The sequence below is a fragment of the Salmo salar genome, chromosome 01 (assembly GCF_965601325.2).
Source record: "Salmo salar chromosome 01, fSalSal1, whole genome shotgun sequence".
NCBI classification, from domain to species: Eukaryota; Metazoa; Chordata; class Actinopteri; order Salmoniformes; family Salmonidae; genus Salmo; species Salmo salar.
Window position 1 is genome coordinate 43,145,379 of NC_138291.1, and position 12,065 is coordinate 43,157,443.

General features: G+C 46.6%; 2 protein-coding genes across 3 annotated transcripts in view; one reads left to right on the plus strand and one right to left on the minus strand.

The window, feature by feature from the left end:
- The window catches only part of LOC106602592 (ras and Rab interactor 3), a 46,714-nt gene that overhangs the window by 31,054 nt on the left and 3,595 nt on the right, over positions 1-12,065 (minus strand). The gene's annotated exons all lie outside the window — the stretch shown is intronic.
- Positions 1-12,065, plus strand: part of LOC106602600 (synaptosomal-associated protein 23) — a 43,440-nt gene that overhangs the window by 10,714 nt on the left and 20,661 nt on the right. Inside the window, exon 2 of one of the 2 annotated variants that reach the window (XM_045717916.2) lies at positions 4,017-4,115. The gene's annotated coding sequence lies outside the window, so the exon portion shown is untranslated. Of the gene's footprint in view, positions 1-4,016; positions 4,116-12,065 lie in introns of those variants that run through there. The other variant, XM_082974578.1, reaches the window with a different exon arrangement.

Here is a 12,065-nt window from a genome sequence, read left to right on the forward strand (position 1 = left end):
TTTTTTTTCTCTGACCTACAAATACGATGATAGATTCATGCAATGCTTTTACTATATAGAGCTTTCCACCCCTACTCTTGTCCAAGGTGGTCTGTAAACCCACAACCTTCTGGCTTGCAGCCCTACGCATTATCAAAATTCCTGCGTTGCCATGTGATGTTTTTCAAGACGAAGAAGAGATTATGAAACTGTACTATTAAGGCTCTGGTCTTTCCAATAAGTGAGGGTAAACGGTAGACATGTTCTCTGCTATCCACTTTGTTTAAATTATTATTGCGGGTATAGGGGAGGGTCACTTGTTTTTTCAAGCCTTCAGGGAGGGTTTAGGTCAAATATATGGGAGGGCCAACCATTTTTATTTCAGAGGTCCAATTTTCTCAGTGTAATCCTTATTATAAATAACGTTCACTCCCTATTGGATAAGGGCAAAATCATCTGTAAGATCATCTTGATCAAGTATATTCATAACCAAACTCAACTTCAATCTAATGAAAAAATTATGAATCTCCTATGATTAAATATACACGAGTGTACAAAACATTAGGAACACCTACACTTTCCATGACAGACTAACCAGGTGAATCCAGGTGAAAGCTACAGTATGATCCCTTATTGATGTCACCTATTAAATTAACTTCAATCAGTGTAGATAAAGGGGGAAGAGACAGGTTAAACAAGGATGTTTAAACCTTAAGACAATTGAGACATGAATTGTGTATGTGTGCCATTCAGAGGGAGAATAGGCAAGACAAAAGATTGTGCCTTTGAACAGGGTATGGTAGAACGTGCCAGGCGCACCGGTTTAAGTGTGTCAGGAACTGCAACACTGCTGGGTTTTTTCCTGTGTGTATCAAGAATGGTCTGCCACCCAAAAGACATCCAGCCAACTTGACACAGTCGTGGGAAGCATTGGAGTCAACATGGGCCAGCATCCCTGTGGAATGCTTTCGACAAGAAGTCCATGCCCTGACGAATTGAGGCCGTCCTGGGGGCAAAAGGGGGGGTTGCAACTCAATATTAGGAAGGTGTTCCTAATGTTTTGTACACTCACTGAATTTAGTAAATTGGAGCCACTGTATTTTCCCATGGGTCACAAATGTGACTGTCACGGGTGTCGTAGGGATTGGACCAAAATGCAGCGGGAACGTGTAAACTCATCTTCTTATTTTATTAAAGAAGGAAAACAAAAGAAACACGTATAGAAAAACAACAAAACGACACTAAACAGTCCGGTCAGGTGCACAAACACAAAACAGGAAACAACTACCCACAAATCCCATAGAAAAACACCCTACTAAATAGGACCTTCAATTAGAGGCAACGAGGAACAGCTGCCTCCAATTGAAGATCAACGCAATAAACTAAACATAGAAAAACTAGAAAATAGAACATAGAAATACAAAACATAGAACACAACCCAAAAACCCCGACAACACAAAACAAACACACCCCTGCCACGTCCTGACCAAACTACAATAACAAATAACCCCCCCCCCCAAAGGTGCAGACCCCGGAAGCACCTCACACAAAAATAAACACAATAAAAATAAACCCCAAAACAAAAAATAAACCTAACTAAAGGGAGGGAAGGGAGGGTGGCCACCGTCACCGACGGTTCTTGTGCTACAAGCCCCCCCCCCCCCCCCCCCCCAACCGCCTACTACGGAGGTGGCTCAGGTTCCGGCCTTACTCCCCAACCTAACCTGTCCACCCCCGCTAAATTCTTATTATATTATACCCCTCCCGAAGTCTCTGGGCTATGGCGCATCGCTGAAGACCTCGGGCTGATGCGCGTCGCTGGAGACCTCGGGCTGGTGCGCGTCGCTGGAGACCTCGGGCTGGTGCGCGTCGCTGGAGACCTCGGGCTGATGCGCGTCGCTGGAGACCTCGGGCTGATGCGCGTCACTGGGAGCTCCGGACTAGAGGGCGTCTCTGGCTGCGCCGGTTCCGGACTGTAGGGCGACTGTGGGCCGTCTCTGCCGGCTCCGGACTGTGGGCCGTCTCTGCCGGCTCCGGACTGTGGGCCGTCTCTGCCGGCTCCGGACTGTGGGCCGTCTCTAGACAGGGCACTGTTGCCGGACGCTCTGGACAGAGGGCACTGTTGCCGAACACTCTGGACAGAGGGCACTGTTGCCGAACACTCTGGACAGAGGGCACTGTTGCCGAACACTCTGGACAGAGGGCACTGTTGCCGAACACTCTGGACAGAGGGCACTGTTGCCGAACACTCTGGACAGAGGGCACTGTTGCCGAACACTCTGGACAGAGGGCACTGTTGCCGAACACTCTGGACAGAGGGCACTGTTGCCGAACACTCTGGACAGAGGGCACTGTTGCCGAACACTCTGGACAGAGGGCACTGTTGCCGAACACTCTGGACAGGGGGCACTGTTGCCGAACACTCTGGACAGGGGGCACTGTTGCCGAACACTCTGGACAGGGGGCACTGTTGCCGAACACTCTGGACAGGGGGCACTGTTGCCGAACACTCTGGACAGGGGGCACTGTTGCCGAACACTCTGGACAGGGGGCACTGTTGCCGAACACTCTGGACAGGGGGCACTGTTGCCGAACACTCTGGACAGGGGGCACTGTTGCCGAACACTCTGGACAGGGGGCACTGTTGCCGAACACTCTGGACAGGGGGCACTGTTGCCGAAAGCTCTGGACGGGGACTGCGCACTGAAGGCCTGATGCGTGGGGCTGGCTTAGGAGGCGCCAGACTAGGGACATGCACCACAGGGCTAGTGCGAGGAGCAGGAGCAGGACGAGCTAGACTGGGCTGACACACTGGAGGCCTGGTGCGTGGAGCTGGTACTGGAGGTACCAGACTGGAGACACGCACCCCAAGGCTAGTGCGAGGAGCGGGAACAGGACGTACTAGACTGGGCTGACGCACTGGAGGCCTGGTGCGTGGTTCTGGCTTTGGAGGCGCCAGACTAGAGACACGCACCTCAGGGCTAGTGCAAGGAGCAGGAACTGGATACACCGGGCCATGAGTAGGCACTGGAGGTCTGGAGCGCACCGCTTGCACAACCCGTCCTGGCTGGATGGTAATAGTAGCCCTGCACGAGCGGAGTGCTGGCACAGGGCGAACTGGGCTGTGCAGAGGCCTGATGGCTGCTGTGCGTAGAGCAGGCGTAGGGTAGCCTGGGCCTAGGAGGCGCACTGGTGGTCAGATGTGCTGCGCAGGCATCCTCCTTCCAGGCTGGATGCCCACTCTAGCACGGCACTTGCGAGGGGCTGGGATCGCTCGCACCGGACTGTGCGTGCGCATGGGCGAGATCGTGTGCACTTCCGCATACACCGGTGCTCTCCTCTCCACACGCTCCCCAATATAAGCACGGGGAGTTGGCTTAGGGCTCACCCTTGGCCCAGCCAAACTACCCGTGTGCCCCCCCAAAAAATGTTTTATTGGGGGTGCCTCTCAGGCTTCCTTGCCAGCCGTGTTCCCACATAGCGTCCCCGGTCCTCTTCAGCCTTCCTCCATGGTGACTCACCCGCCAGTATCTCCTCTCTCCTGGCTGCCTCCACCTGTTCCGATGGGAGGCGATCCCTTCCGGCCAAGATCTCTTCCCACGTGTAGGATCCCTTGCCATCCAGGATGTCCTCCCATGTCCAGTCTTCTTTACAGCTCTGCTGCCGCTCCTTCCTCCGCTGCTTCCCCTGCCTGCTATTCAGTGGAGAGGGTGTGTGGTCCAAGTCTGGGTTTAAGGATTTAAAACATCTGTCTGAAATGGCATTTTTTCCAAGTTTAAAGGGATTAACATTCACAACACCATGGACCAGAAAAGGTTGATCAATCCAGCATGATTTCTGCCGCATTCAAACTGGGAAATCTCAGACTTCAGTGAGCTCAAGACAACTAGGAACTCAGAAAAAAACTAGCTCAGACTGGGAAAATACGTTTAAAATGGTCATCCAACTCGGAATTCCAAGCCGGCAACTCAAGTCTCTTTCTAGAGCTCTGACCTGAAGATTACTGACGACATGATTCCAACCTTGTTTTTTTTCAGAGTTCTCAGCTGTCTTGAATGCCCCTTTGATGACAAAATCTTCCCACAAAAAGAACCTCCTCACCACCTTTCTGTTCAAGTGAGACAAGCACAACAACGGTGAGTCCAAAAATGTCTTGTACGCTGCTGCATAAACTAACTCATGTGCTTTTCTTCACGAGGAGGGGATACTATATAATGTTGTTGTGTCTGTAACCATGTTTGACAGTCTCTTCTTGTTCAAATATTTGTTTTCAACAAAAAGTTCAGTAATAGACCCATGTAATTCCAGTTGATATTGCAAGGGTTGTTGTCTGTGAGTTGGTATGTTGTGTACATAAAAGTGTATCCTCGTGATTGTATTTTCCTTCCTTTTTAGACCACATAGGCCAAATAAAATACTTAATAGGCTAACCGCATCTCTCTCTCTCTCTCTCTCTCTCTCTCTCTCTGTGTGTGTGGGGGGTGACCTAAAGAAGAGTAAAGTTAAGGCCTCAACATCTTGCTGAATTTCTCTAAACTAACATCTTTCTGAATTTCTTTTGGTGTCCATTTTGAAAGTGCTGAATGAATAGGCCTACCTCGTCGCAGCTCGTTTGGTTGCACTTGCTTATACTTAGAACTAAGTGTTAATGATATAAGAACAAACATTATGAATATACTGAACATGAATGTAATAATGTTTGTGTATGGTTCAGAAGTCAAAACTCATGTTGGCGTTGGTTATTACTGAAGGACAGTGTGATTGTTATCGACATACACAAATCCACAAGGAGTCAGTAGAAACCCCATTTGTTTAAGCAAGTCAGCCATATCAGCTATGGTTTAAAAAAAGTCAATAAATTAGGTTGAATGAGCTGTCTCGCTGCTAGACGAGGCTCGCTGATAGCCAGGTGTAGCGGTGGTAAGGATTCACTCCATGGTGCTGAAAGGAAAGCTCCACTGTTGGGACAGCTTTATGGAGGCCCTAACAGTTTCTGGGCACCGCTTGTTGCTGTTATAGTGCAATTCATGTATTGTTTAGTGTTGTGTTGTGTCTTCGAGTTTGCACCACCAAGATTTACATGCTAAAGTCGCCACTGGTAACAGTTGATAACATATATATTTTCAAACTATTCTTAAGAAAAATATAAATCCAACATGCAACAATTTCAAAGATTTTACTGAGTTACAGTTCATATAAGGAAATCAGTCAACTGAAATAAATCAATTAGGCCCTAATCTATGGATTTCACATTTATTAAATGTTTTATTCAACCTTTATTTAACTCGGCAAGTCAGTTAAAGAACAAATTCTTATTTACAATGACGGCCTACCAAAAGGCCTCCTACGGGGATGTGGGATTAAAAAGTAATAAAATACAAATATAGGACAAAACACACATCACGACAATGGAGACAACGCAACACTACATAAAGAGAGACCTAAGACAACAACGTCGCATGGCAGCAACACATGAAAACACAGCATGGTAGCAACACAACATGACAACAACATGGTAGCAACGCAACATGGCAGCAGCACAAAACATGGTACAAATATTATTGGGCACAGACAACAGCACAAAGGCCAAGAAGGTAGAGACAACAACACATCACGCAAAGCAGCCACAACTTTCAGTAAGAGTGTCCATGATTGAGTCTTTGAATGAAGAGATTGAGATAAAACTGTCCAGTTTGAGTGTTTGTTGCAGCTCTTTCCAGTCGCTAGCTGCAGCGGACTGAAAAGAGGAGCGACCCAGGGATGTGTGTGCTTTGGGGACCTTTAACAGAAAGTGACTGGCAGAATGGGTGTTGTTTGTGGAGGATGAGGGCTGCAGTAAATATCTCAGATAGAGGGGAGTGAGGCCTAAGAGGGTTTTATAAATAAGCATCAACCAGTGGGTCTTGCGGCAGGTATACAGAGATGACCAGTTTACAGAGGAGTATAGAGTGCAGTAATGTGTCCTATAAGGCGCATTGGTGGCAAATCTGATGGCCGAATGGTAAAGAACATCTAGCCACTCGAGAGCACCCTTACCTGCCAATCTATAAACTATGTCTCCGTAGTCTAGCATGGGTAGGATGGTCATCTCAATCAGGGTTAGTTTGGCAGCTGGGGTGAAAGAGGAGCGATTATGATAGAGGAAACCAAGTCTAGATTTAACTTTAGCCTGCAGCTTTGATATGTGCTGGGAGAAGGACAGTGCACCATCTAGCCATAGTCACCTCATACAAGTACTTGGGAGTATCTCAAGCTCTAAACCCTCAGAGGTAGTAATCACACCAAGGTTAATGGCAGAGAAAGCTTGTTGGACACTAAGAAAGATTTGTTGTAGAGCGTTTAACACAAAATCCGGGGAGGGGCCAGCTGAGTAAAAGCCTGTATTATCTGCATATACATGGATGAGAGAGTTTATAACTGCCTGAGCTATGTTGTTGATATAAATTGAGAAGAGCGTGAGGCCTAGGATCGAGCCTTGGGGTACTCCCTTGGTGACAGGCAGTGGCTGAGACAGCAGATGTTCTGACTTTATACACTGCACTCTTTGAGAGAGGTAGTTAGCAAACCAAGCCAAAGACCCCTCAGAGACACCAATACTCCTTAGCTGACACTCAAGAATGGAATGGTCTACCGTATCATAAGATTTGGCCATGTCAATAAAAATAACAGCGCATGACTGGACAGGGGTGTAGCCATGGATGGGCCTTGGAGGGCATAAGCTCACCACTTGGCAGCCAGGCCCAGCCAACCAGAATCAGTTTTTCTCAACAAAATTGCTTTATTACAGACAGAAATACCCCCCCCCCCCCACCCCCCACCCCCCACCCTACCCCCCACACACATACACAGTTTAAGAAGCGTGAGAGTGACCTTTTATTGTCGCCAGCACAAGGTGCACCTGTGTAATCATCATGCTGTTTGATCAGCTTTTTGATTTGTCATACCTGTCAGGTGGATGGATTATCTTGGCAAAAGGGAAATGCTCACTACCAGGGAGGTAAACAAATTTGTGCACAAAATTTGAGAGAAATTTCAAGGATGTTTTATTTCAACTCATGAAACATGGGACCAACTCTTCACATATTGCAATTATATTTTTGTTCATTGTAGATATATTTTTCTATGGAAGGATTTTCATATGGCTGAATTTCTGTGTAAACTAAATCAGAGAACAAAAAAATAAACTGGGGGACGTCATTGGCTGCTATTATAGCCAGTTAGCTAGCCAACTTGCCAGTAGCTACAAGTCAAATAGACTGTAACATAGCTGTAAAGATGGTGCACCACAACTCAATATGACAATCATAGCTAGCTACAGTGCATGCGGCAAGTATTCAGACCCATTGACTTTTTCCACATTTTGTTACGTTACAGCCTTATTCTAAAATTGATTCAATTGTATTCTTTCCTCATCAACTACACACAATACCCCATAATGACAAATAAAATAAAAAAACAGGTTCAGACATTTTTACAAATGTATTAAAGATAAAAAAACTGAAATATCCCATTTACATACGTAAGTATTCAGACCCTTTACTCAGTACTTTGTTGAACCACATTTGGCAGCGATTACTTCTTGGGTATGACGCTACAAGCTTAGCACAACTGTATTTGGGGAGTTTCTCCCATTCTTATCTGCAGATCCTCTCAAGCTCTGTCAGGTTGGATGGGGAGCGTTGCTGCACAGCTACTATCAGGTCTCTCCAGAGATGTTCGATTGGGTTCAAGTCCAGGCTCTGTCTGGGCCACTAAAGGACATTCAGAGACTTGTCCTGAAGATGGGTGTACTTCTGGAGGGTTCTCCCATCTCCACAGAGGAACTCTAGAGCTCTATCAGAGTGACCATCAGGTTCTTGGTCACCTCCCTGACCAAGGCCCTTCTCCCCCGATTGCTCAGTTTGGCCGGGTGGCCAGCTCCAGGAAGAGTCGTGGTGGTTCCAAACATCTTCCATTTAAGAATGATGGAGGCCACTGTGTTCTTGGGGACCTTCAGTGCTGCAGAAATGTTTTAGTACCCTTTCCCTGATCTGTGCCTCGACACAATCCTGTCTTGGAGCTCCACTGACAATTCCTCCGACCTCATGGCTTGGTTTTTGGTCTGACGTGCACTGTCAACTGTGGGACCTTAGACAGGTGTGCCTTCCCAAATCATGTCCAATCAATTGAATTTACCACAGGTGGACTCCAATCAAGTTGGAGAAACATCTCAAGGATGATCAATGGAAACAGGATGCACCTTAGCTCAATTTTCATGTCCCATAGCAAAGGGTCTGAATACTAAGTTATTTGTTTTTTTATTTTAATAAATTTGCTAAAATTCTAAATTCATGTAATCACTTTGTCATTATGGGGTATTGTGTGTAGATTGACGAGAATATATTTTTTAAACCAATTTAGAAGAAGGCTGTAACAAAATGTGGAAAAAGTCAAGGAGTCTGAACGAATCCTTTCCGAATGCACTGTATATACAAAAGTATGTGGACACCCCTTCAAATTAGTGGATTTGGCTATTTCAGCCACACACATTGCTGACAGGTGCATAAAACCAAGCACACAGCCATGCAATCTCCATACACAAACATTGGCAGTTGAATGGCCCATACTGAAGAGCTCAGTGACTTTCAACGTGGCATCGTCATAGGATGCCACCTTTCCAACAAGTAATTTCGGCAAATTTCTATCCTGCTAGAGCTGCCCCGGACAACTGTAAGTGCTGATATTGTGAAGTGGAAACTTCTAGGAGCAACAACAGCTCAGCCGGGAAGTGGTAGGCCACACAAGCTCACAGAACGGGACCGCTGAGTGCTAAAGCATGTAACGCGTAAAAATCGTCTGTCCTCAGTTGCAACACACACTACCGAGTTCCAAACTGCCTCGGGAAGCAATGGCAGCACAAAAACTGTTCGTCTGGAGCTTCATGAAATGGGTTTCCATGGCTGAGCAGCCGCACACAAGCCTAAGATCACCATGCACAATGCCAAGCGTCAGCTGGAGTGATGTAAAGCTCGCCGCCATTGGACTCTGGAGCAGTGGAAATGCGTTCACTGGAGTGATGAATCCCGCTTCACCATCTGGCAGCCCGACTGATGAATCTGGGTTGGGAGGATGCCAGGAGAATGCTACCTGACCCAATGCATAGTGCCAACTGTAAAGTTTGGTGGAGGAGGAATAATGGTCTGGGGCTGTTTTTCATGGTTCGGGCTAGGCCCCTTAGTTCCAGTGAAGGGAAGTAAGCTACAACGACTCCATCAAAACTGCACGTTTTGCAGAAATGAATGGTCAAATACCAATCAGAATAATGTAACTGTTTATTTCAAGGTCTGTCGTTATTTTTTCTGAACTGCCTGATCCAGGATTCATCCGATAACATTGAGTTTACCGCAACAGTCGCGGTCTTCATCAATAAATGCATAAGAAGGTATCCCAACCAAAAACCATGGATTACAGGCCAAATCTGCGTTGGGGACTTTTTCCATATTTTGTTACGTTAGTCTTATTCTAAAATGTATGAAATTGTTTTTTCCCCTCATTAATCTACACACAATACCCCATAATGACAATGAAAAAAATGTTTTTTATACATTTTCGCAAATTTATTCAAAATTAAAAACAGAAATATTACATTTACATAAGTATTCAGACCCTTTACTTAGTACTTTGTTGAAGCACTTTTGGCAGCGATTACAGCATTTATTTTTCTTGGGTATGACAGTACAAGCTTGGCACACCTGTATTTGGGGAGTTTCTCTCATTCTTCTCTGCAGATCCTCTCAAGCTCTGTCAGTTGGATGGGGAGTGTTGCTGCACAGCTACTTTCAGGTCTCTCCAGAGATGTTCGATCGGGTTCAAGTCCAGGCTCTGGCTGGGCCACTCAAGGACATTCAGAGACTTGTTCCCAAGCCACTCCTGCGTTGTCTTGGCTGTGTGCTGAGGGTCGTTGTCCCGTTGGAAGGTGAACCGTCGTCTCAGTCTGAGGTTCGGAGCACTCTGGAATCTCGTTTCTCATGGTCTGAGAGTTCTTTAGGTGCCTTTTGGCAAACTCCAAGCGGTCTGTTATGTGCCTTTTACCATCTGGCCACTCTACTATAAAGGCCTGATTGGTGGAGTGCTGCGGAGATGGGTGTCCTTCCTCCACAGAGGGACTCTAGAGCTCTGTTAGAGTGACGATCAGGTTCTTGGTCACCTCCCTGACCAAGGCCCTTCTCCCCCGATTTCTCAGTTTGGCCTTTCCAAATCATGTCCAATCAATTGAATTTACCACAGTTTGACTCCAATGAAGTTGTAGAAACATCTCAAGGATGATCAATGGAAACAGGATGCACCTCAGCTCACTTTCGGGTCTAATAGCAAAGGGTCTAAATACTTATGTAAATAAGTTATTTCTGTTTTTTATTTTTCTAAGTTTGCAAAACATTCTAAAAACCTGTTTTAGAATAAGGCTGTAACGTAACAACATGTGGAAAAAGGATAAGGGGTCTGAATACTTTCCAAATGCACTGTACAATCACAAAGCCACCGGGATTATGCATTACCAGGACGTGACTCAGAGCATGGGCTGACCAGCTGGCAAGTGTCTTCATTGACATTTTCAACCTCTCCTTGACCCAGTCTGTAATCCCTACATATTTCAAGCAGACCACCATAGTCCCTGTGCCCAAAAATGCCAAGGTAACCTGCCTAAAGGACTACCGCCCCATAGCACTCACATCTATAGCCATGAAATGCTTTGAAAGGCTGGTCATTACTCACGTCAACAACATCATCCCATAAACCCTGGATCCACTCGAATTCACATACCGCCCCAACAGATCCATGGGCAACACAATCTCTATTGCACTCCACACTGCCCTTTCCCACCTTGACAAAAGTAACACCTACGTGAGCATGCTGTTCATTGACTACAGCTCAGCGTCCAACACCATAGTTCCCTCCAAGCTCATCACTAAGCTAAGAACCCTGGGACTGAACACCTACCTCTGCAACTGGATCCTGGACTTCCTGACGGGTCGCCCCCAGGTAGTGAGGGTAGGCAACAACACATCGGCCACACTAACCCTCTACACGTGGGCCCCTCAAGGATGCGTTCTTAGTCCCTTCCTCCACTCCCTGTTCACCCACGACTGCGTGGCCATGCACGACTACAACACCATCATTGTTTGCCGATGACATGATGGTGGTAGGCCATGAGAAAGACAAAGGAGCTAATTGTAGACTACAGGAAGAGGGCAGAGCAAACCTCATTCACATCGACTGGACTTTGGTGGAGAATGTCAAGAGCTTTAAGTTCCTTGGTGTCCACATCACTAGGAACTCTCTTTGTCCAAACAAACCAACACAGTGTTGAGGAGGGCATGACAATGCCTATTCCCCCTCAGGAGGCTGAAAATATTTGGCATGGGTCCTCAGATCCTCAAAAAGGCCTACAGCTGCAACATCAAGAGCATCCTGACTGGTTGCATCACCACTTGGTATGGCAACTGCTTGGCATCCGACCGCAAGGCGCTACAGAGGGAAGTGCGTACGGCCCAGTACATCACTGGAGCTGAGTTCCCTGCCATCCCGGACCTCTATACCAGTCGGTGTGAAAGGAAGGCCCTAAAAATGGTGAGACTCCAGCCACCCAAGTCATAGACTAAGTCTGGGACTAAAAGGCTCCTTAACAGCTTCTACCCCCAAGCCATAAGACTGTTGAACAGTAAATCAAATGGCTACCCAGACTATTTGCATTGAGACCCTTTTTTTATTCTTGTATATTGCACAGGTGTGATGTACTCACTGGACTCTAACCCCACACATACTACACTGACACTCCAACACACGCACTGATACACACACACATTCCTTCACACTCTTCACATATGCTGCTGCTCACACTCTTCACACAATGGCTCGTAAGTAAGCATTTCACAGTAAGATCTACACCTGTTGTATTCGGCACATGTGGCAAATAAAATTTGATGTGATTACATTTTTTATTGAGAGAGCGCTGCAGGCAGAGCAGGCATCTGAGTGAGTGATAGGAGAGAAGCACCAGCACACGTGCACTTCATGACATGCTGTGTGAATTTTTTTTTGGCTAGTTT